Below are 24,072 nucleotides of genomic sequence, written 5' to 3'. Positions count from 1 at the left end.
TCAGGTGCTTTACACACACTGTCTTAATTCTCACAGTCACAACCCCACGCTATTATTTAAATTTTCTAGGATTCACTTTATGTAGATTGGGATATTAAGACTCAGATATTTGGGAACTCATCCAAGTGTTTTTAATGGGATTCCAAGTTAGGTCGTGTTGGGTTCTGAGGCTTTGCACTGGGTCACTGGAGTTCAAAGCTGGTCATTTCTCAGGCTCCCAGAGAATCTGGCAGCACCCCTGGGGCAGCATATTCTGTCTCTCCTGGAAAAGTAAACTGCACTGGTCCTCCCGTGGCTGCTGGGCAGACCCACAGAGTTTCACAGGCCTGGGATGGCCCTTTCTGCTGATGACACTCCTGCCTAACTTCCTGGAACTAGAAAAATTAGAAAAGAAGAAAACAATACTATTCTGAATTTTAACAATACTATTCTGAATTTTAATTAGAAGCTCTGAGCATTTCCTCTTCCTAAGGGCTTTCTCTCTCTCTCTTTTTTTGTTCATGTATCTGCCCATTTGTAGTGGTTAATTTCATATGTCAACTTGACTGGGCTAAGGGATGCTCAGATAGCTGGTAAAGCATTATTTCTGGGTGTGTCTGTGAAGATGTTTCCCCAAAACACTGGCGTTTGAATCAGTAGACTGAGTAAAGATCGGCCCTCACCAAAGTGGCTGGGCAACATCCAATCTGTTGAAGTCCCAGCTATAACAGAAAGGCGGAGGAAAGGTGAATTTTCTCTCTGCTTGAGCTGGGACATCTATCTTCTGCCCTTGGGCATCAGCACTCCTGGTTCTGATGCCTTTACACTCCGGCTGGAATTACTCCATCAGCTTTCCTGGGCCTTCAGCTTGAGACAGCAGACTGTGGAGCTTCTCAGCCTCCATAATATCATGGACCAACCTTTCATAATAAATCTCTTTCTACATAACTCTCTAAGTATCTTACTAGGTCTGTTTCTCTGGAGAACCTGACTAATACACCATCTTCAGGTAATGCCCTTTGTAATTTATTGTCTGCCAGTATGTTGGGAGTATACCAGTCTCCATTAAAAGCTGTCTAACAACTTTGGAAGAGGATTACAAGGGAGTTTTATCAATAGATAGTTATGGTGTTTGCTTTGGCAGCATGTGTATTAAAATCGGACTAATACAGAGAAGACTAGGATGGCTCCAGTGCAAGGACGACACACAAATTTGTGAAGTGTTTAATTTAAAAAAAACAATAATTAATAGGCTACCAACCAAAAAAAGTCCAGGACCAGATGGATTCACAGCCGAATTCTACCAGAGGTACAAGGAGGAGCTGGTACCATTCCCTCTGAAACTATTTCAATCGATAGAAAAAGAGGGAATCCTCCCTAACTAATTTTATGAGGCCAGCATCATCCTGATACCAAAGCCTGGTAGAGACACAACAAAAAAAGAGAAATTTAGACCAATATCCCTGATAAACATCGATGCAAAAATCCTCAATAAAATGCTGGCAAACTGAATCCAGCAGCACATCAAAAACCTTATCCACCATGATCAAGTGGGCTTCATCCCTGGGATGCAAGGCTGGTTCAACATATGCAAATCAATAAATGTAATCCATCATATAAACAAAACCAAAGACAAAAACCACATGATTATCTCAATAGATGCAGAAAAGGCCTTTGACAAAATTCAACAGCCCTTCATGCTAAAAACTCTCAATAAATTTGGTATTGATGGTACATATCTCAAAATAATAAGAGCTATTTATGACAAACCCACAGCCAATATTATACTGAATGGGCAAAATCTGGAAGCATTCACTTTGAAAACTGGCATAAGACAGGGATGCCCTCTCTCACTACTCCTATTTGACTTAGTGTTGGAAGTTCTGGCCAGGGCGATCAGGCAGGAGAAAGAAATAAAAGGTATTCAATTAGGAAAAGAGGAAGTCAAATTGTCCCTGTTTGCAGATGGCATGATTGTATATTTAGAAAACCCCATCATCTCAGCCCAAAATCTCCTTAAGCTGATAAGCAACTTCAGCAAAGTCTCTGGATACAAAATCAATGTGCAAAAATCACAAGCATTCTTATACACCAATAGCAGACAAACAGAGAGCCAAATCATGAGTGAACTCCCATTCACAATTGCTTCAAAGAGAATAAAATACCTAGGAATACAACTTACAAGGGATGCGAAGGACCTCTTCAAGGATTACAAACCTTTGCTCAACGAAATAAAAGAGGACACAAACAAATGGAATAACATTCCATGCTCATGGATAGGAAGAAGCAGTATCGTGAAAATGGCCATTCTGCCCAAGGTAATTTATAGATTTAATGCCATCCCCATCAAGCTACCATTGACTTTCTTCACAAAATTGGAAAAAACTACTTTAAAGTTCATATGGAACCAAAAAAGAGCCTGCATTGCCAAGACAATCCTAAGTAGAAAGAACAAAGCTGGAGGCATCATGCTACCTGACTTCAAACTATACTATAAGGCTACAGTAATCAAAACAGCATGGTACTTATACCAAAACAGATATATAGACCAATGGACCAGAAAAGAGTCCTCAGAAATAATACCACACATCTACAACCATCTGATCTTTGACAAACCTGACAAAAACAAGAAATGGGGAAAGGATTCCCTATTTAATAAATGGTGCTGGGAAAACTGGCTAGCCATATGTAGAAAGCTGAAACTGGATCCCTTCCTTAAACCTTATACACAAATTAATTCAAGATGGATTAAAGATTTAAATGTTAGACCTAAAACCATAAAAACCCTAGAAGAATACCTAGGCAATACCATTCAGGACATAGGCATGGGCAAGGACTTCATGTTTAAAACACCAAAAGGAATGGCAACAAAAGCCAAAATTGACAAATGAGATCTAATTAAACTAAAGAGCTTCTGCACAGCAAAAGAAACTACCATCCGAGTGAACAGGCAACCTACAGAATGGGAGAACATTTTTGCAATCTACCCATCTGACAAAGGGCTAATATCCAGAATCTACAAAGAACTTAAGCACATTTACAAGAAAAAAAATCAAACAACCCCATCAAAAAGTAGGTGAAGGATATGAACAGACTCTTCTCAAAAGAAGACATTTATGCAGCCAACAGACACATGAAAAAAATGCTCATCATCACTGGCTATCAGAGAAATGCAAATCGAACCACAATGAGATACCATCTCACACCAGTTAAAATGACGATCATTAAAAAGTCAGGAAACAACGGGTGCTGGAGAGGATGTGGAGAAATAGGAACACTTTTACACTGTTAGTGGGACTGTAAACTAGTTCAACCATTGTGGAAGACAGTGTGGTGATTCCTCAAGGATCTAGAACTAGAAATACCATTTGACCCAGCCATTGCATTACTGGGTATATACCCAAAGGATTATAAATCATGCTGCTATAAAGACACATGCACATGTATGTTTAGTGCAGCATTATTCACAATAGCAAAGACTTGGAACCAACCCAAATGCCCATCAATGATAGACTGGATTAAGAAAATGTGGCATATATACACCATGGAATACTATGCAGCCATAAAAAAGGATGAGTTCGTGTCCTTTTTGGGGACATGGATGAAGCTGGAAACCATCATTCTGAGCAAACTATTGCAAGGACAGAAAACCAGACACCGCATGTTGTCACTCATAGGTGGGAATTGAACAATGAGGACACTTGGACACAGGGTGGGGAACATCACACACTGGGGCCAGTCATGGGGTGGGGCGGGGGAGGGATAGCATTAGGAGATATACCTAATGTAAATGACAAGTTAATGGGTGCAGCACACCAATATGGCACATGTATACCTATGTAACAAAGCTGCACATTGTGCGCATGTACCCTAGAACTTAAAGTATGATAATAAAATAAATAAATAAATAAAATTTAAAAATAAAAAAGGTATTTTTTTGTGGTGGATAGTGGATTTTATGAAAGAAAGTGGATTTTTTTTTTTTTTTGAGACAGGGTGTCACTATGTCACCTAGACTGGAATCTTGGCTCACTGCAGCTTTGATCTCCTGGGCTCAAGTGATCCACCCGCCTCGACTTCTAAAAGTGCTGGGATTACAGGCATGAACCACTGCACTCAGCCTTAGCTGTGGATTCTTAAAGACAGAGACTTAGAAAATGTGCATGTGTGTGTGCGCATGCACACATGTGCAAGGAAGGGGAAAGAACTGATCCTTTTCTACATCCAGGCTGTGGGATACTCCAATGAAGACAGAGAAAAGGAAAAAATAAGGGAGGGCAAGTTTCTTCCTCAAGTTCACATCTAATATCATTTGCAATGAAAAGAGCGAAGGAGTGGTGGCATTGAACCTGAGCTGAAGGGAAAGCATACCTTTGCAGGCAATGTTGGAAGTGTTGTTTAGGACCCCTTTATGTGAAAGCAAGACCGTTGGAAGGCAGCTGAGACTTCCCAAGCAGCAGTGCCCACTGTGGGTCTGCCTGGGGTGGTAAATGGGGCTTGGAATCAAAATGCAAGAAAATCCTAGCATAAGGGACTTTGTGTTGGGCCTGATTGACTTTGGTATATTCCCAAGCCCTGAGTACCTCATCAGAAGTTCTTTCTGCTGCTCACGGCCATGGTGGAGGAATCCTGGGAAAAGAGCCTCAGTAGTAAATTGACACTGAAAGTGCTTTCAGATGGTTTTGCTTTATGGCTGAGTGTGGAGGTGCCAGGAATCAGGCTTTGAGCTGCACAGCAATTACATGGCCAAGTGCATGCCCTGAGAGGCAAAAAACTGTAGAAGAATTTGGAAATGAAGTTAAGTGTAGGTTTTCAAGCTGTGTATATGAAACACTGTCCATATGACACACTCTACCTTCTCCACTGTCACTTTGTCCCAGGAATGTTTATTTTTCCCACACTGTTACTGATTCCCTGCTTCCCAACCTTTCTCCAAAAAGCCCCCTATGTGCTTTTTCTGGCCTGGTGAGAGAAGTAAACAGGGTGGAATTGCAAAGGATGGAATTTCCCAGCAGGCAGTGCAGAGGCTCCACCTTGCTGATGTGGTTTCACCTTCTCCAGGGACCGTTAGCTCTTTGTTGACTCCCAGGAATAAAAGCTCGGTTTCCTCTAAGGCTCTTTAGTGGTGTTTCTTGTATTGGTTATCATTTTGGCTTCCGGGGGATTTAGCACAATTGTAGAGCTTTACTCTTCCCTGGCCATTCCAGCAGACTGGCTTCAGCTCCCGTCTCCCTGCTTTCAATTATAGAATATTTCCCTTAATCTACAGTCCTATTTTTTGTGCTCCTCTTTATCCAGTTGTCCACACTGCTGCTATGTGTCAGGCTTGTGCTAGGATCTGGGAACAGAGAGATGAATAAAACGTGGTTCCTCAGTCTTCAGCAGCTCATAAAGAACTGGGGAAAACAGAGTTGCAAGGAACTCACAGTGAATGACTCTAGCTTTATCTTGTGTCTGGATTTCTGTTTTCACGCAATTGCACCATTTTTCTTCTGGTTGAGCATGTTCCTAGATTGGACTAGATTGTATAGGTTATCAATAAATACTGGCCATGCTCATGATTGTGGTTATGTCCATGTAAAGGCTTTCAAATGCCTCCAACTCATGGAACCTTTGCTTAGCAGTGCAATGTGTGCAGGTAACAGAAACTAAAGAAAAATTGTGAAGTCATTTGAACATTTTTCTGTTTTTATTTTAGTTTTTATTATTGTATTGTTATTTTAAAAAACCAAAACCTCTGCAGGAGAGGAAAGATTTCTTTTTCTCACCCACCCTAGGTTCATACTGGAGCCTCCTATAACAAAGGAAGATTAACAAGCGAAAGGCATACACATTTATTTAATATAAGTTTTATATGAAGGGGAGACTTCTTAAGGAAATGAAGATTCAAGTAAACAGGTGCACTTGTGTATTGCTATGCTTAGGTTTGATGAAGCATGGACCGTCATGGAGAAATATGACTGCAGGGCAGAAGGATGTGATTGAATGGTAATAAGCTAGGGGGAAACTTAGCAAGACCTGTTTGTTCAGGTTCCTCTCTGTGTCCCTGTGTCTTCAGAGGTAAGGATGTTCCTTTCACCCTGGGTATAAGAAGGATACCTTTCAAATGAGGGATTTATGGCCTGTTTCAGGGGAGAAGGCTGAGGGAAAGGTGAGCGAGGCCTTCCTGCTTCTGTTGTTTTCTCAAAAATGCCAAGATGTCATATTTTGGGATAGTGTGTCCTGAACCCCATCTTCCCTGCCCCCCTACTGGATTAATCTGAAGTAAGTTCCAGGTATTATACATATATTTATATGTGTCTATATATGTAAATATATAGTTATAAATATCTATGCATATTATAAATGCAAATGTGTGTAAATATTCCAGCATATATCTCTGAAAGTTAAGGACTCTTTTTATTTTATTTTTATTTTTTGGAGATGGAGTCTTGTTCTGTTGCCCAGGCTGGCAACGTCTCAGCTCACTGCAACCTCCACCTCGCGGGTTTAAGCAATTCTCCTGCCTCAGCGCTCCGAGTAGCTGAGATTACAGGTGCCTGCCACCATGCCCGGCTAATTTTTTGTATTTTTAGTAGAGATGGGGTTTCTTCATGTTGGCCAGGCTGGTCTTGAGCTCCTGACCTCCTGATCCACCTGCCTTGGCCTCCCAAAGTGCTGAGAGTACAGGCATGAGCCAGGACTCTTTAAAAAGTAACCATAATATCATGACCACACCTAAAAAATTATTGGTAATTCCTTAATATTATCAGATATCCAGTCACATTTCACTGATTTTATTATAAGCTTTTACTTTTATAGTTGGTTTGTCTGAATCAGGATTTTTGATAGGTTCCTATGTTGTGATTGGTTGGGATACCTCTTAAATCTTTTCTTTCTTTCTTTTTGAGACAGGGTCTTGCTCTGTCACCCAGGCTGAAGTGCAGTGACAAAATCACTGCTCACTGCAGCCTTGACCTCTCGGGCTGAAGTGATCCTCCTGCCTCAGCCTCCTGAGTAACTGGGACCACAGGCATGTGCCCTTATGCCTGGCTAATTTTTTTTTTTTTGAGATGGGGGTCTCACTGTGTTGCCGAGGCTGGTCTGGAATTCCTGGGCTCAAGTGATTCTTCCACCTTGGCCTCCCAAAGTGCTGAGATTGCAGGTGTGAGCCACTGTGCCCAGCCAAATCTTTTCTAACCTACAGGTTTCTCCTCATGTTCTTTTTTTTTTTTTTCCATTGCAATTTATTTGTTGAAGAAACTGGGTGATTTCTCCAATAGAGTTTCCCATAGTCTGGATATTGCTGATTGCTTCCTTGTAATGTTTAACCTGTTCCTCTGGTCTCTGTATTGCCATCAAACTGATAGTTAGACCTAAAACTTTAGGCTTGAGTGTAGGGCAGAAATATCTCATAGGGGGTGGTGTGTGTATTTTTATCTGGAGACACAAAATGCTGGGTTCTCGCTGCTTCTGTGACGTGAGCTGTCCTGATGTACAGATTAACTCAGCTCCTTAGCTCGTTAGAGGTTGCTCAGTGGTAATACTCCAGTTCTGTTGTTGCTTCCTATGCCTTAGCCAGAATACTGGTCTGGAAGAGAAACTTCTCTCATCAGCATTTGGTTACTCTGAGGTGCAGTTTGTACAGGACAGTCAGAATTCATGCTGTCTTCTTTCCATTTATTAATAGTTTTTAAGGAATTTAAACACTGAAGACTTCAGAGATTGTACCCCTTCTTCCCCAAATAGTTTTCTCCTCTTTCCCCTGGTCCCTCTGTAATCTAGAATCTTGCTCTCTCTTTCAATCTCTCTCTCTATTTTTTTTTTTTTTTTTTTTTTTTGAGATGGAGTTTCCCTCTGTTGCCCAGGCTGGAGTACAGTGGTGCGATCTCGGCTCACTGAAACCTCCGCCTCATGGGTTCAAGGGATTCTCCTGCCTCAGCCTCCTGAGTAGCTGGAATTACAGGCTCCTGCCACCATGCCCGGCTAATTTTTTGTATTTTTAGTAGAGATGGGGCTTCACCATGTTGGCCAGGCTGGTCTCAAACTCCTGGCCTCCAGTGATCCGCCTGCCTCGACCTCCCAAAGTGCTGGGATTACAGGCGTGAGTCACCGCACCCAGCCCTCTCTTTCTCTTGAATCCAACTTTGTAGAGCTTTGGAGAAAGAACTGCAGACTCATTCACACTAAGGTACAAATGACAAATAACAGGTTACAGTGTGATTACTCCAGACAGACTTTCTGTTTAACTTCCATCAACATCTTAAGTTAGAGAAATGAAGCTTCTTGGAGAAGAATAACATTTGTGTGCACTTACTATTATATGCCAGCTGCGGCAGTAAATGATTTATGTGTGCTGTCTCACACAATGCCTACAACAACCCTGTGAGTAAGGTATTCTATGTTATTCCCATTTTACAGATGTGGAAACAAAGCTCAGGTTTCAATAACTTGCCAACTAAAAGGTGACAGAGGTGAAACTAAAACATATGATTGTCTCATTCCAAGCCAGACATCTTATTCTGGAATCACAGAGGAATCATATCGTGTTCTGCCTTCTTTGTATAATTTCAGACATCTTGAACTAGGAGAAAAGGCTTTGGGGGAGAGGATGGCTTCCCAAGGTCGATATTTTCCGCTAGACAGACCCAAGTTACTCATTGTGTCAGTGTGTACAGAAAAGCCTGGCAATCACCCACGGAACCAAAGATTTGTCACTGGAGTGTCATTGTTGAAAATAGTTCTCTGCCACTGCAGCAATAGCGATGCCTTTGCCGCAGCCAGCTTCTTTCTGCTTTTCCAACTCCTCCTTCCTCTTGTTCACTTGTTCCAGTCACACTGGCCTTTTTCCTGTTCCTCAAGCACACCAAGCTCCTTTCTATTTCAGAGGTTTGCATCTACTGTTCTTCTCCTGGATCTTTTTTAAATTTAATTTTTTCCAACTTCATTGAGGTATAATTGACAAATAAAACTGTGTAAGTTTGAGAGGTACAATGTGATGATTTGATATACATATATATTGTGACATCATTACCGCAATCAAGTTAGTTAGCATATCTGTCACCTCACCCTGGTTACCATTTGTGTGTGTTTGTGTGTGTGTAGCAAGAACATTTAGTTTCTACTCTCAGCAAATTTCAAAAGATAATACAGTATTGTTAACTAGAGTCACCATGCGGTACATTAGATCCCTAGGACATATTCATCTTATAACTGAAAGTTTGTACCCTTTGACCAACATCTCCCCAACATTCTATCCTCTGTTTTCTATGGGTTCAACTTTTTTAGATCCCACATATAAGTGAGATTTTTCCTGGATCTTTCCATGACCAGCTTCTTGACATTCAGATCTTAGCATAAATATTATTGAATCAGAGGCATTCCCCTGATCTTTCTACCTAAAGTAGCCACTCCTTACCCAATCCTCGATTTCTTTTCCAGCTCTTGTTACCATCTGAAAGTATCTTCTGTCTTTCTCTACAAACTATAGGGAGAACATCTACCAGTTTTGCTCACTGCGAGGATTCTGGTGCCTGGCACGAGATGGGCACTCAAGAAGCCTTTGCTGAATGAATGAATTAGCTCAGGCATCCTTTGCTCATTGAAGACTACATGGAGGCCTGTCTCACTGTCCCAAATCCATCACTGCTGGTTCCAGTTGATCACAAGAACTGCCATGGCTTTTCCTTCTGTGAAAGTCAGGGGTTCCTGCCTTTCGCATTTATAAACCAAAACTTGACAAAAATGGTCACATATAATTCTGGTTAGGTATTAGGTTGAGGTCTAAGGTAATTCCTGTTCTAACTGATACTGTTTGCTTGAGCTTGGTCTGGATGTTAATCCTCCCCTACCCTACGTTCCCAAATTTCTGTTGAAACCTAATCACCAACGTGATGGTTTTAAGACGTGGGGCCATTGGGAGGCACAGCCCTGCTGAATCAGATTAGTGCCCTTATAAAAGAGGTGCCAGTGAGCTTCCTTGCTCCTTCCCCATGTGAGAACACAGCAAGATAGGGGCCATCTATCAACCAAGAAGTGCAGCCCTCGCTAGACGTTGAATCTGCAGGCACCTTGAACTTGGACTTTCCAGCATTTAGGCCTGTGAGAAATAAATTTATGTTGTTTACAAGCCACCCACATTGTGGCATTTTGTTGCAGCAGCCCATACAGGCTAAGCAGGGCATCTTTCAAATTCTCCGTTCTTGTGTGAATATTGAATACCTCTGGGTGAAAGAAGATCATGACAGAATGGAAAGTCTTGCAGAAACTCTTCTGAAGTTGGGTGGCAATAGCTCTTGAGATCCTACAAAACTGAATCTGAAGCTTAGGGGTTTGCAGTAGAGTTAACCAGCGACTTGAGAAACAGTTTATAGGGCAGTACAAAACATGGTCCTAAAATTACCTGTATGGGAATCATCTGGGGAGTGCATGAGACTTATTTAAAATGCAGAGTAATAAACTGCAGTCAGACCTCCTGTGTCGATATCTTGGGAGATGGAGCCTGCCGTTCTATATTTTGACAAGTGCCCAGTTGTATTTTATTGTATGTTCCCCAAAGTTTGAGAACCAGTGTCGTTAAGAAAGGAAATTGTATTTTATTACAACCTACTTATCCCGAGGAACCTTAGAAAAGCCACCAAAACAAAGCCGTCAGCACTCAGGCTCCAATCAGCTTTGGAATCCCAGGGTCCCACCTGAGAGATAGCATCAGTCTCGGTGTGGTCTACACTTGGAGAGTGTTACAAACCTCTGGGTGGCCAAGGTTCACTATTTTGCCTTAAAGGGCCTCTAACATGTCACCACTTTGCTTGGGGAATTTTTGTTTCTGGCCTGCCTACTTTCTATTTCACAGGGGTGTGAAAAGTGTAACTCCTAACAAGTCTAATGAGAGACATCGCCAAGCTTTCTAGTGGCAAGAACTTTTTTGTTCTTTCAGATGTTGCCCTATTTTTTGCCTGAGGAAAGGCATAGTTTGTCCTCATCTTGCTGTAAACATTGTTTAATATTCAAAGTATGAGTTGGGCTTAACCATCTCTCTTCTGTGTCTGTTCTTGTCTTTATGGGTCTTTCTCTGAAAGCTTTTCCTTTCACCTCTAATCTCTCTTTCTTCTTCTTTCTCTTGTCTGAATCCTTCCTATACTTCGAGGACAAATTCAAGTTTGTCTTTATCCACTAACCACCCACCTACCTAAGGCTTTTTTCCTGGCTTGAATTCCCAAAACTGTTATACCATACTGTTTAGTACTTCACTGAGTGAATAGAATAGAATAGAATAGAATAGAATAGAATAGAATAGAATAGAATAGGAGTTTTGCTTAACCATATCTTACTATTCCCCTGCTCTGTGTGCAGCCATCATTCAAGAGAAAACCCCATGACACTTTGCCAGCACACAGGACACTTCTTGCAAGGGCCAGCAGAGGGCAGTGGAGCACCCATGGTTCTTTCTCCTTTTTCCACCTCTTTGTCTATGTCCAGGAAAACACAAGGAGCCATTTGTTGGTGCCCTGAGCCAAGACAAAGCAGTTGCTAAGTCTTCTGAGATGTTTTATGTCCCTTTCTTACCTTTCTGCTCTGCTCCCTCTTTTGCACCACATACCCCCAAGCATCCACCCTTCTGGGTCTCAGTCCCATCTATTCCCTCCCCTCAACCTCTAAGCTAAAACTGCAGATTGTGACCCTTTCCCACTGGGAACCCTCCTGAGTATTTATTTATTTATTTATTTATTGAGAGAGTCTTGCTCTGTCACCCAGGCTGGTGTGCAGTGGCACGATCTCGGCTCACTGCAACCTCTGCCTCCCAGGTTCAAGCGATTCTCGTGCCTCAGCCTCCCGAGTAGCTGGGATTACAGGTACCCATCACTACACCCAGCTAATTTTTGTATTTTTAGTAGACATGGGTTTTCACCGTGTTGGTCAGGCTAGTCTCCAACCCCTGGCCTCAAGTGATCCACCTGCCTTGGTCTCCTTAAGTGCTGGGATTACAGGCATGAGCCACTGCGCCTGACCCCTCCTGCCTATTTTAAATGTAAGCTTTGCAGGAGTTAATTTAACAATTGTATCCATGTAAGTTACTTCTTCTCTCTTGGCATGGATTGATCTTGCTGGTGGGGAATTCCAGCCTGTGGCCTGGTGAGAGCCAGAGATGGGGTGAGAAGGGTGCAGAGGAAAGAACTGCTGGGAACAATCCCCTGACTTCCTAGCAGGATAGGGTTAGTCCTAGGCTGAAGAGAGCAAACCTCCCATACCCTCAGGGGCCAAGCTCCCTTCCTGGAATGATCAGTGATGAAACAGCTGGTGGTTGTGACTTATCAAAAGGGCCATGCACTGAGAGAATTGTTTATCTTTTGATGGATGTTCTCCGTGGGCTATTTACTCACACATGTTTTATTCCAAATCCTCAAAACAAGACTGGCCACAGAATTTATGGGAGCCCAGGGCAAGAGGAAAATACAGGTCCTTTTGTCCAAAAATTATGAAGGATTTCAATTTGGTCACTGAGAGCATTAAACCTGGCACAGGGCCCCTCTGAGCATGGAACACATTCATGAATCTAGCCCTGCCCCCAAACATGCATAGGACAAGCTCTCCTGTGTCCTAGACTTGGTATGAAACTTTCCCATGTCTGACTCCTTCACTGTCCTCAGGAACCAGGGTCTAGAGAATGAGAAAGATACACAGGGAAAGTGGATGAGAATTTATTTGACAGATGTGTAATGGACACTGTTTGAGGCTCTGGAGATTCCAAAGTTAACAAAACAAAGTCCCTGCCCTCATGGAGCTTGTACTCTAGTTGTAGAAGACAATGACAGACAAACAGGAGAGTGCCTGCAGATAGTAGGTCAGATAGTGATAAGCATGATGGATAAACGGGGGGCAGGGGGGATAGGAATGCCATCATAAGGAGTGCTGTTATGATTTCAGGAAAGGTGGTCAAGAAGGGCCTCACGAATCGTGTGCTATTTGAGCAAAGACCTTGAGGGAGTGTGTCCTACAGGCATCTGAGGATGAGTATCCAAGCAGAGGGGTTAGCAAGTGCAAAGACTCCCGCGGCTTCCTGACTTTGAGAAAGAGCAGGGAGGACAGGATGGTTGGTGTGGAAGATTGGGGCCTGGGAGGATGGAGAGAGGTGGAAAGGGGAGGCCAGGTCTTATACAGTAATTATTTTGCATTTTAGATGGATGGACCTTTGGAGGTTTTAGAGCAGAGGAGGTTTGTGATCTGACTTAGGTTTTAAAGGACTCCCTCTATGCTTCATCAAGAAGAGATTGTGGAGGCATACTGTGAAAGCAGGGTGACCAGTGAGGAGACTCCTGCAATCATCTAGGTGGCTTTGGACTAAGGCATTCATAGTTGAGGTGATGCAAAGTGGTCAGATTCTAGGAAACCATAAGCTCTCGGTGGTGAGGGGTCATGTTGGTCTTGTTTACCACTGTGGTTCTGTTGCCACACACAAGATCTGGCATATATAGGTGCTTAATGAATATGTATTTAATGAACCCAGGGAGCAAATACAAATAGATAAGATTGGGATAATAAGATAATTAAGACAAATAGATAAGATTAAGTTCTTATAACAGAGCTGTAAGAAATAACATTAAAAGAATGGAGGCAGAATACCTTGACAATGTTTATAGTTTTTTATTCCCACTTTGCTTCTATTAAATCTGTTGAAATGTTAAAGATCATTTGATATGAAATAAATTACATGTCTCAACCCTACATAGCCTGTAAGCCTGAATATGCTCAAATGGACAGCCTGTATTTTTAGTATCAGGTCAATAGGTGGTGCTATATCTTGTTAGGGCTTCGTCCCCAACTAGGCAATGTGAGAGGAGGCTTACTAATGTAGATCAAAATGTTAAATGCAGTCTTATCTGGAGTGTATTCTGAGTCTATTGAAAATTAGATTAGTTTCTCCAGCAATTTGGTAGGACTCTCTTGGAATTATATGTATGAAACTAACATTTGAAAATGTCAATTCTCCCTTACGTGGAACATTTAGATATTTAAATGATAGAAAATGCATCTCAGTATTAGAAACAGAGCTGTGCCCACATGCGGCAGATGCCCTCAATGCCTGATGACATTTTACTTTCTTTCTTTCTCCATGTGATTCTGGTATATGTGTGTATTGTCAATATACGTCTATTTTGGCTGCTATTTGTAAAAAGACCACATAAGGCATCATTAGATTTATTTCCTTTATTGAATGTGTAGGTGGGTACAGAATGTGTAGGTGGGTACAGAAAGGAGTGGCATGGGAGAGGGGTATACAAGGAGAAAGTGAGGCTGCGGTCCTATTTGGGAGACTGTGAGGTTGTGTGGAACATTCTATGAACACTTTTTGGATAGCAAATTTCTTCCAGCTGTGGGCTGTCTCCACCAGCTGGGCCATCTTTCTCCACCCAGAAAGCTCTCGAAGCAGTACCACCTCTTGCAAGATTGCATCTCTTGGAACCCTGCAGCTGGCTAGATCTTTCTTGTCCAATGCCCAACTTTCTGCTGTTAGAATTTGTTCTTATGGATTAAATTCTGCCATTGTCAGGCCTGAAGAAGTGGAAGATCAAAGATTCTGGACTGGCTTTCCTATGAGTCAGGCAGAGTAAACCTCACCCTACAAGATGACTTGTGCCCCCCTCAGGAGTCCCTGGGTGGACTTGAGAGCTGTAGGCATCTGAGGATGAAATCGTATTCTTTCATGGTGTTAATGATATGGCTCTCCTGAAATGGAAGGCCTTGAGAACTGCTTCTGCTAGCGGACCTGTAAAAGGGACACAGGCCAATATACTGTTGTTTCAGATGGTTTTCTCTCTGAGCAATATTTCTGCATTTTCTTTTCTGGGACTTGATGCCTGAAACTGTCCTTCAACCAGCACCTGCTTCCTTTCTTGCTGTGATCTGAGACCTCTGTCCAAGGGGCAAACGCTCTAACTGACCAGCCAGCATGTCCCCATTTCTTTGACAGAGTTTTTCCTTCAAACCCTTTGGCTTGCACTTCCTCCCTCAAGCCTTCCTTGAAGTCCTTCCATCCACTTACTATTTGTTGATTCAGCAAATGGATGGTGTGTAGCTCCTGGATCTCAGGCATCATGCTGGGTGCTGGGGAAATAGCAGGACACACTTTCTGTCCTCAACCTTTCCTTAGAATAAGCCTCCTTCCTTTTGACTCATTTAAAGCCTGATTTTCCTTCTATGATGCTGCTTTGCTTTGGGCCTTGCCTAAAAGCTCCCTATAGTCTAGAGCTAGAAAGTGGGACTTTCTGTCTTCTTACCTGGCTATCATTCATATATTGGCTTTTTGTCACCTCATGGGTGACAAGCTGGCTCAAAGAACTTTTGGGCATTATTTCTGCATTCAAGAAAGATGGTGGGGGAAGCACCAACTAAGTCTGTTCATTTTATCAGAGAAGCATAAGTTTTTCTGGAGGCTCCCAGCAGAGTTCCAGTATCCTCACATTGTCCCCTTTAGCTAAAAGGAAAACAGGGAAAACGAGTACGTGGCTTTAGAGAGAAAGGGTTTGGGAATTGCTCCTTAAGTCAGTCATCCAAGAACATTGGCTCCCGAGGGACACTCAATCCAGCCAGATTATGCTCTTCTACACAAGTTGCCATAACCTATCAACATCTGGGTCACTCCGTTACATCCATTGACTCCCGGGCTGCCATTTCTCTCCTGACTTCATCTCCTGTTATCATCTGGCTGGCTTTAACTTCAGCACTGACAACACTTGGACATAGAGTTTCTTGACCTCCTTCATCCCTTTCTTCCACTCCTCCTAGGTAACCCATTAAATAGCTAACACTGAACTCACTGCTTCACCCAAACTTTCACCTCCTCCTGCTTTCCCATGACTGGCTCATGAAAGTTCATCTCACTTGTCATTGTCACTGAGATCATTGAATTCATCTCGTGCTGCTCCGTCTTCTTCACTTCTGGCATCCGAAGGTCCCTGAATCCTGTTCGTCTTATCTCTGGAATAGCTCTTGCCTCCTCCTCCTCTCTGTATTGCCACAGCTCCACTTTAAGTCCTGATTTTCTCTCCCTGTTTCAATCCATCCTCTGAACTGCCACAATTATGTAATTATACCATATAATTTGATTTGGTTGTTCTTCCTTGGTTAAAAGTCATTCATGGTTTCTTATTGTTTTAGTATAAAATAAAAGCATGGCATTCAAAACCTTTCCTGCCCAGCCCATCACTGTAGCCTGCTCTTTCTCTTGTCATTCTGGATTTTCAGTTTCCCAAACGGGTCTCAGGGCTTTGCTGTGTCTGGATGCTCTTTCTGTCCTTCTCATTCAGTGAACTCCTTCTGCAAGCCGAGCTCAAATACAACCTCTGCAACATTGCTTTCTTCAATCTCTTAGGCAGAATGAATTACACTGCCTTCCTTTCTACCGTTGCACTGTTCATGTCATATTTGTGACATTGTTTTCTACATGCATGCTGATCTCCTTTAGGAGGGGACCAGTCTCTGATTCAGCTTTACATCTTGAATAGCTACTGCAGTGCCTGGCACATAGCAGGTGTTCAACAGAGGTTTGTTGAACAAATATTTTTGAACTATTGTGGATTGCGATGGAGGAAATTTTCTGAATGTTGTGCATTTGGTACATTCTTAACATTTGGTAAATATGAATCCTAAAAGTTTAGTGAAGAAAACTTCAGAGAACAAATGTTTACCACAGTGTAGAGTTCTTCAGTTTCCAGGATTGGAGGTGGTGTGTGTGTGGTTGATGTTTTTAGAGTGAGGCAATGGCTCAGCCCCGTGGGAGCAGATTGCATGAGACAAGCACCCGGAATGGGCGAGATAATGCCAGCCAATCTGTCAGATTTCATCATCTGCTGGTCCTGGGCTGGTAAGATTCTTTATATATGCCTCTCTCATGCTTACATCTTGTGAGGAGCTGCCTTCAAATTTCATCCTCTGCAGGTTGCTTATACAACTCAACATCTAAAAATAATAACTTGAGATAGCATATTATTTATTTTGAATTTCGTAAATGAATCTTGGTGTATTTTTTTTGTTGTTAAGCACAGATTCTAATTATTTCTGCTCTGTGATGAAATCTATAGGCATGGAGAAGAGGCAAATCTCTTTCATAGGTTATTTCTTAGTCAAGCAAGAAATAATATTTTTTCTTTTAATTTTATACTGCTAAAATTATAATTATGTAATTATGAAAAAGCAGTTTGGGGAGTAGTCCATTTATGACTCAAGTATGTCGTTGGTACTTTCTTATTGTGCACCAAAAGAAAGGACCAGCAATTTACTTTTTGAATCTGGGAAACCTAATTGTGGGTGGGGTGTGGGTGTTGGCAAATAAAATGTGTGGGTTGGCAAGTTGTTTGAATATACTTGCATGACTGTGGGTGAGGTAGTGGGTGTGTGTATGTGCGCGTGTGTGTAGCTCAGCAATTACAACAAAACCTCATAAGTTTTGGGAAAAGGTGGGACATAATTAACCCATGAGTAGATATCTATCATAATTACACATGCATCCTGTCTTTCTGTGCTAGTATTGTTGAAGATAGCTCTCCTTTAACAAATTGATGATATTTGAAACTCTTTATGTTCTAAGTAGCTTAAATATCTTCCCTGGACATTATTCGTGTTATTAATTTTCTTTGCAATGCCTTATTTTCAAATGTGCTACAAAGGTAATCTTCAATCAAGGTTGAATTGCTGTTATTGTCAGAGTAGCAGGATCTGAAATGATGAGGTTTGATTGCAATTGTCTTATTTCCTAGCCATGGGAGTAATAATGATAGTTCTTCCCATCAGGTTGAAACAAAGCAGATGATCATCTATGTGAGTATAATGTCTTAGGTGCTTTCCTAGAAATATATTTTATAGTCTGGTTTAACTAGGGAAACAAGCAATTGGTAATTGCTAATGAGTTAGAAGGTACTGTTCAGGAATTTTAAGGCAGATCTTCCATTTTTGGGATAAAAAAGGAATGATTCTGATGGGTTTAAGTATATCATCTCTTCTGCATTCACATATGGCTTTGTGTGAAAAAGAAAGAGACAGTTCTAAATGGGTAACTTGGCAGGAATGCTGGTGATAGGAGATGATTTTACAGAGTTGATAGAAAGAGCAGGTTTGGCCTTGAATGCAGAAATCTGGCCTCTGTGGGCCGAATACAGAGAAAGGACAGTGTGAATGTCCCAATATTGTTGTTCCAAAGGTGTGGCAGCAATATCAAAGCCAAAAATCCATTGTTGGAGCCACGAATCTCAAATTGAGGAAGAATGTTGCAAGTATCCCTTTCATGTAATGAACTGGATCCAGGTTTCATTTGAGTGATAGCTTAATTGCTGGTCAATGACCTTTCTTTTTTTTCTTCTGCTTAAGAGATTAAGCTTTATTCAGGGCACAGCTGAAGAAAGAACAAAGAGTCAGTAAATTAGCAGCATAATCTGTTGAGTCATGAGAACATAAAGCCTTTTCCTACACTCACAGAAGCATTTCAGCTTGGATGACACAGATCTGTCCTTTAAGGGCCATAGGCATTGTTGCTTCTTCCTCCATCCCTCCCTATAGGTTTAATGCCAGCCATGGTGCCCCTTTCCCATTTTTATCATTGGAGTTTTCTATCCTTCCTGTGGGGAAAAATATTCCTCTTCTTACTTCCGTGAAACTGCTCATGAAGGTCACCATGGCCTCCGCCTTGCTACAGCCAAAGCTTGGTTCTCAGTCTTCATCCCACCTCACCTTGTAGCAGCAGCTGACACAGCTGCTCACTCTCTCCTCCAGCAAACATTTTCTTCTCTTGACTTCCAAGACTCTGCACTTTCCTTCCTACCTCTTCTGCTGCTGGATACATCTCCCCAGATGTTTGTTGCTTCCTTCTCTTTTCATTGACACATCCAGGGCTCAGATCTTAGATCGCTCCTTTTTCTTGCCTTCCACACGCTCTTGGAAATCTCATTTGGTCTCATGGCTGTCTGTGCTGCAAACTCCCACACGAGCACCTCCAGCCCACACCTATCCCTGAATTCCAGACTCACAGAGACAGCCATCTATTCCATGTCTCTGCATTTCCACCTTCACGTGTCTGAAACTGAACTCTAGATCTTTCTTCCAAGTTGGCTTTCCTTACCTTCTTTCACATCTCAGTTAAGGACAGCTTCATGTGTTTAAGTGCCCAAGTTAATTGCCTTGGAAGCATCCCTGACTCCTCTCTTTTGCTCACATTTCACATCTAACCTTTCAAAAAACCCCAATATCTGGAATCTCATTACCACTTCTCACTATCTCCACTGCAACCACTTTGGTCTGATCCACAAACATCCCTTGCGTGGATTCTTGCAGTTGCCTTTTAGCTGGTCTTCAAGCTTCTTTCCCTGTCCTCCGAGGTTGATTCTCCCCATTACTCTCAAAGTAAAGGCCAAGGCCCTCATTAAGGCCAATGAAGCTCTGCATGATCTGTCTCTTCCCCTAACCATTCTCTCTCTGACTCCTCTTCCTGTCACTCATCCATTTCAGACACCATGGCCTCCTTGCTGCACCTTTAACTTTCTAGATGTGTTTCTATTTTAGGGCCTTTGCACCTGTGGTTCTGTCTGCCTGGAATGTTCTCTCCCAGGCACGTGCATCATGAACTCCCTCACTTCAAATCCTCTCTCTGATGTCATTTTCTTGCTGAGGTCACCTTGACAACCCTAAGTACCATTGCAACCCCCTCTCCCCAGCCTTGCTGACTCCCCTGCTCTATTATTTTTCTATAACAATTATTGTCTAGTAAGATACTATATAATATGCTTATTTTTATGCTTTTAAAAATTGTCAGCCACTCCCCACTAGAATGCAATCTTCATGGGGGCAGGGACTCTGTCTGTTTTGTATCCCAGCACCTATGATGGTGTATGGCACATAGTAGGTCCTCGGTGGATGTTTATTGAATGAATGAAAGAAAGCTATAGATGCTAGGGTGGCTGGCTTGCTCCCAGGGTGCCGTGACTACTTTTCTCTCACGTCTTTGATCGGGGGAGACCTCACTTCCTAAAGTGTTTGTTGGGGAGCAGGAGCAAGAATGAAGTTTCCCGGGGGTAGTTTCTGGGAGAGAGAAAAAGAGAGAAGACCATTCCTGCTGTTGCAGGGATGACTTGGGTGGTTCCTACTTGAGTGACGGAGGTGGGTGGTCAGGGAGCCTGGCCTGGCCTGATATATTTTGTATTCTGATATTTTTGCTTAACATTATATCATGATTAGTTTTAAAAATAATTTTCATGGTGATTATTTTAATGACCGCATACTTAAAATAGAGTGTTAGTGCCCCATCCTTGAAAGCAGATATGTGGATGCATGCAGATGATCATGGATTGCTTTCGAGAATCTGAGGGTAATGTAGTTAAGAGCACAGGTTACAGTTAGGCTGTCTGGGTACAAATCCTGACTCTGGCCCTTTCCACCTGTGTGCCCTTAGACAACTCACTTTCCTTCTCTGTAAAATTGGAATAGCAACAGTACCTGTATCGGTAACAGTAGCAGGGTTATTTTGGAGAATAGAAGAGTTGATATTTATATAGTTCTTGGGGCTGAGCATGTTGGCTCATGCCTGTAATCTCAGCACTTTGGGAGGTCAAGGTGGGTGGATCACTTGAGGTCAGGAGTTACCAGCCTGGCCAACATGGTGAAACCCCGTCTCTATTAAAAAATGCAAAAATTAGCTGGGCGTGGTGATGTGTGCCTGTAGTCCCAGCTACTCAGTAGGCGGAGGCAGGAGAATCACTTGAACCTGGCAGGCGGAGGTTGCAGTGAGCTGAGATCATGCCACTGCACTCCAGCCTGGGCCACAGAGCAAGACTCTGTCTCAAATAAATAAATAAATAAATAAGTAAATAGATAAATAAATAAAGTACTTGGACCTCTGTTACTCAAAGTGTTGTCTTCAGACAAGGATCATCAGCAATACCTAGGGGCTTGTTATAATAGAAATGCAGACTCTCAGACCTGGCCCCAGCCCTGCTGAATCAGAAGCTGCCTTTTGACAATATCCCTAGGTACTTTCTATGGCCAGGAGAGAAACTGACTTAAGCAGTGCCTGGAACATAGCAAGTACTACATAATGTTGGTTAAATTTTAGAGCAGTTCTGGTTTTTCACCAGTCATAACTGGTCATAGAAAGATGTTGAAAATCTTGAAATAAGGCTTGTTTCTTGTTTGTGTCAGGCAAGCTTTTCCAATAAATAGCTGGGGTGCTGTCTCAGGCCAATCACTGTGTACCTCTGGTCTTCAGCTTACTGGTCTGTGATGTGAGAGGTGGAAATGCGTAATTTCAGAAATATCCTTCCAGCTCTGGCCCTTCGGTATTCAATGCTGCCTTTCAATTCACATTTTACTGAGCAGGGAGTTAAAGAAGACCCAAGATTTCTTTTGGAAACTGTATAAAAGTAAGGCCCTGGAAAAATATTTACAAATGTCCCTTATGGTGCAAGCTAATCATGCCAGAATTGTCCAAATTAAAAAAATCTCACCAGTTCATCTTATTATGTCTTTCTATATTCTTTTTTGAGACAGAGTCTTACTCTGTCACCCAAGCTGGGGTACACTGGCGTGATCTTGGCTCACTGCAACCTCCGCCTCTAGGGCTCAAGTGATTCTCATGCCTCAGCCTCCTAAGAAATTTGGATTACAAGAACCCACCATCACGCCTGGCTAGTATTTCGTATTTTTAATCGAGACTGCCATGTTGGCCAGGCTGATCTCGAACTCCTGACCTCAAGTGATCCACCCACCTTGGCCTCCCAAAGTGCTGGGATTACAGGTGTGAGCCACCACACTCAGACCATCTTATTCTGTATTAGTATTTATTTGATGATACTAAGAACTTGCAGGATTCTGTTGCTCTTGACAGCAACTGGTCTATTAATTATTAGCCATTTTAGAATAAAAAACAATGACCCTTACAAATTATCTAACTTTTGGTGACATAATTGCTTCATAGCCCATGATTCAGACAGAGTTAGCAGTTCTTAGAGATTAATTTTCTAAAATGTAACCAGCAATCACACCCTAACAGTCTGAAAGGGCTCCTAGAAAACAGTCCTTACTTTATAGAACAGGAAAATGAAAAGGAAGATGCCTCTCTTGAGAACATTTTTATAACCTCGATCAAGATTTTCAACATCTTTCTGTGATTGGAGGAATACAGGTCCAATTCCTTGGCCCGGTTGGTATTCTTCACCTGTTTTTATTTGGCTTTAAATAATCTTTTATGGACTGAATTTTGTCTGTGTTCTTTCCACAGATTTACATGTTGAAGCCCTACCTCCTGATATAACTACTGGGAAATAAAAGTAAAATTCTAAGCCCCTCAACTGAGTGAACAGACCTTCTCTTGGCCATAGCAACCCCAGAATAACCTTGAAAACGGTTCTCAGCCATGATGGTATGAGAGGTTGGACACACCTTATTATACCTGCTCCCTCACTAACAGCCATTAGGCCTTCTTCCCTACAGGCTGAATAGAAACCAGCCCTCTCAAAAGACTCTGCTGCTGATATCAACCAACCATCTGATGCTGCCCCTCCCTTTTGCAGTTTCGGTGCAACAACAGACCAGCATTTCTTCCTGATGAGAGACAATTGACCATGGAGTTGTTCTGGCCAATCTACGGAGAATGTGCAGTGAAGGTTTTCATGTCATCTGCTTCATCTTTTGATGCCAGAGGGCCTGAAACTCCACCCTGGGATTATGCTAACACTGCCATTTTTTGTACACAGGACCCATGAAGAGGCACGAAGCTCAACTGTACATGTGCATGTTTTTCCTTTTGTAAATATTAATGACTCCTCCTATAATCTGTTGAATATGTACACTTAACCACCCAACTTACCATATGTTTCTGTTCCCTTTTCCCCCTCCCTTGAAGTATCTGTTTTTGGCTTCTGACCAGAGGCTACACTTCCCAGCCTCTGGGAATGGCCACCCTGCAGGCTGAAACTCTTCATGAGAAATAAAGCTCTTCTTTCTAAATTTATGAAAGTTGTCATTCTTAAATTGATATGATATTTGGAGGTAGAGCCTTTAAGAAGGGAATTAAGGTGAAACGAGGTCATGAGAGTGGGGCCCCAATCTGATAGGACTGGTGTATTAGTCTGTTTTCATGCTGCTGATAAAGACATACCCAAGACTGTTTATAGAAAAAGAAAACGGACTCACAGTTTCATGTGAGTGGGGAGGCCTCACAATCATGGCAGAAGGCAAACAGCACATCTTACATGGTGGCAGAGAAGAGAGAATAACAGAACTTGTGCAGGGAAACTCCCCTTTATAAAACCATCAGATCTCACAAGACTTATTCACTATCACAAGAACAGCATAGGAAAGGCCCACCCCCATGATTCAACTACTCCCCAACAGGCCCATCCCATGACATGTGGAAATTGTGGGAGTTACGATACAAGATGAGATTTGGGTGGGGACACAGCCTAACCATAACAACTGGTGTCCTTATAAGAAGAAGAGGTACTAGAACTCACTCTCTTTCTCTCTGCATAAACAGCAATGAGGCTACATGAAGATACAGAGAAAAGGCGTTGTCTGTAAGTTAGCAAGAGAGGCCTCACCAGAAACCAACCCTAATGCCACTTTGATCTTGGACTCCAGGCTTCAGAACTGTGAGAAAATAGCTGTCTGCATTTTAAGCCACCTGGCCTGTGGTATTTTATTATGGGTGCCCAAGCAGATGAATGCATCCTCTTTGCATTTTCTTTTCTTATGCTTCCACAAGGTGCTTGTCTCTTTCTATATGCCCAGGATGTGCCCACTTCCATATCTTTCTCCTGAGTCCTCTTAGGATCGTTTTCCTCTGCACTGCTGCTGTAAGAATCAGTTGGTTTTCATGGCTCTGTTCAAATGACATCTCTTCTGGGAAGCCTTCTGAAGTGGGTTGCATAAGGTCTCTTCCAAATTCATGGTGACCTGGAACCTTAGAATGTGACCTTATTTGGAAATAGGGCCTAAAGACCAATAACTCATGTATTTATAAGAAGAGGAGATGACCCAGAGATGCAAAAAAGATGGCCATGTGAAGACAGAGGCAGAGATTGGAGTGATGCTACCACAAGCCAAGGAATGCTGGTAGCTGGAACAGGCAAGAGT

General features: G+C 42.3%; 1 long non-coding RNA gene and 1 other non-coding gene across 2 annotated transcripts; both read left to right on the top strand.

Moving 5' to 3' along the window:
• Positions 1-1,111: 1,111 nt before the first annotated feature.
• Positions 1,112-1,214, top strand: LOC126961889 (U6 spliceosomal RNA). Its single transcript, XR_007728473.1, has one exon. It is a non-coding gene; the product is annotated as a U6 spliceosomal RNA (small nuclear RNA).
• A 15,520-nt stretch (positions 1,215-16,734) lies between these two features.
• Positions 16,735-22,944, top strand: LOC126961710 (uncharacterized). The gene is made up of 3 exons (XR_007728394.1): positions 16,735-16,819; positions 22,217-22,265; positions 22,509-22,944. It is a non-coding gene; the product is annotated as an uncharacterized LOC126961710 (long non-coding RNA).
• The last annotated feature ends 1,128 nt before the right edge of the window (positions 22,945-24,072 follow it).

Source organism: Macaca thibetana, chromosome 8, assembly GCF_024542745.1.
Source record: "Macaca thibetana thibetana isolate TM-01 chromosome 8, ASM2454274v1, whole genome shotgun sequence".
NCBI lineage: Eukaryota > Metazoa > Chordata > Mammalia > Primates > Cercopithecidae > Macaca > Macaca thibetana.
Note: the sequence above shows the minus strand (reverse complement) of the source record. Positions and strands in the feature narration are given on the sequence as shown.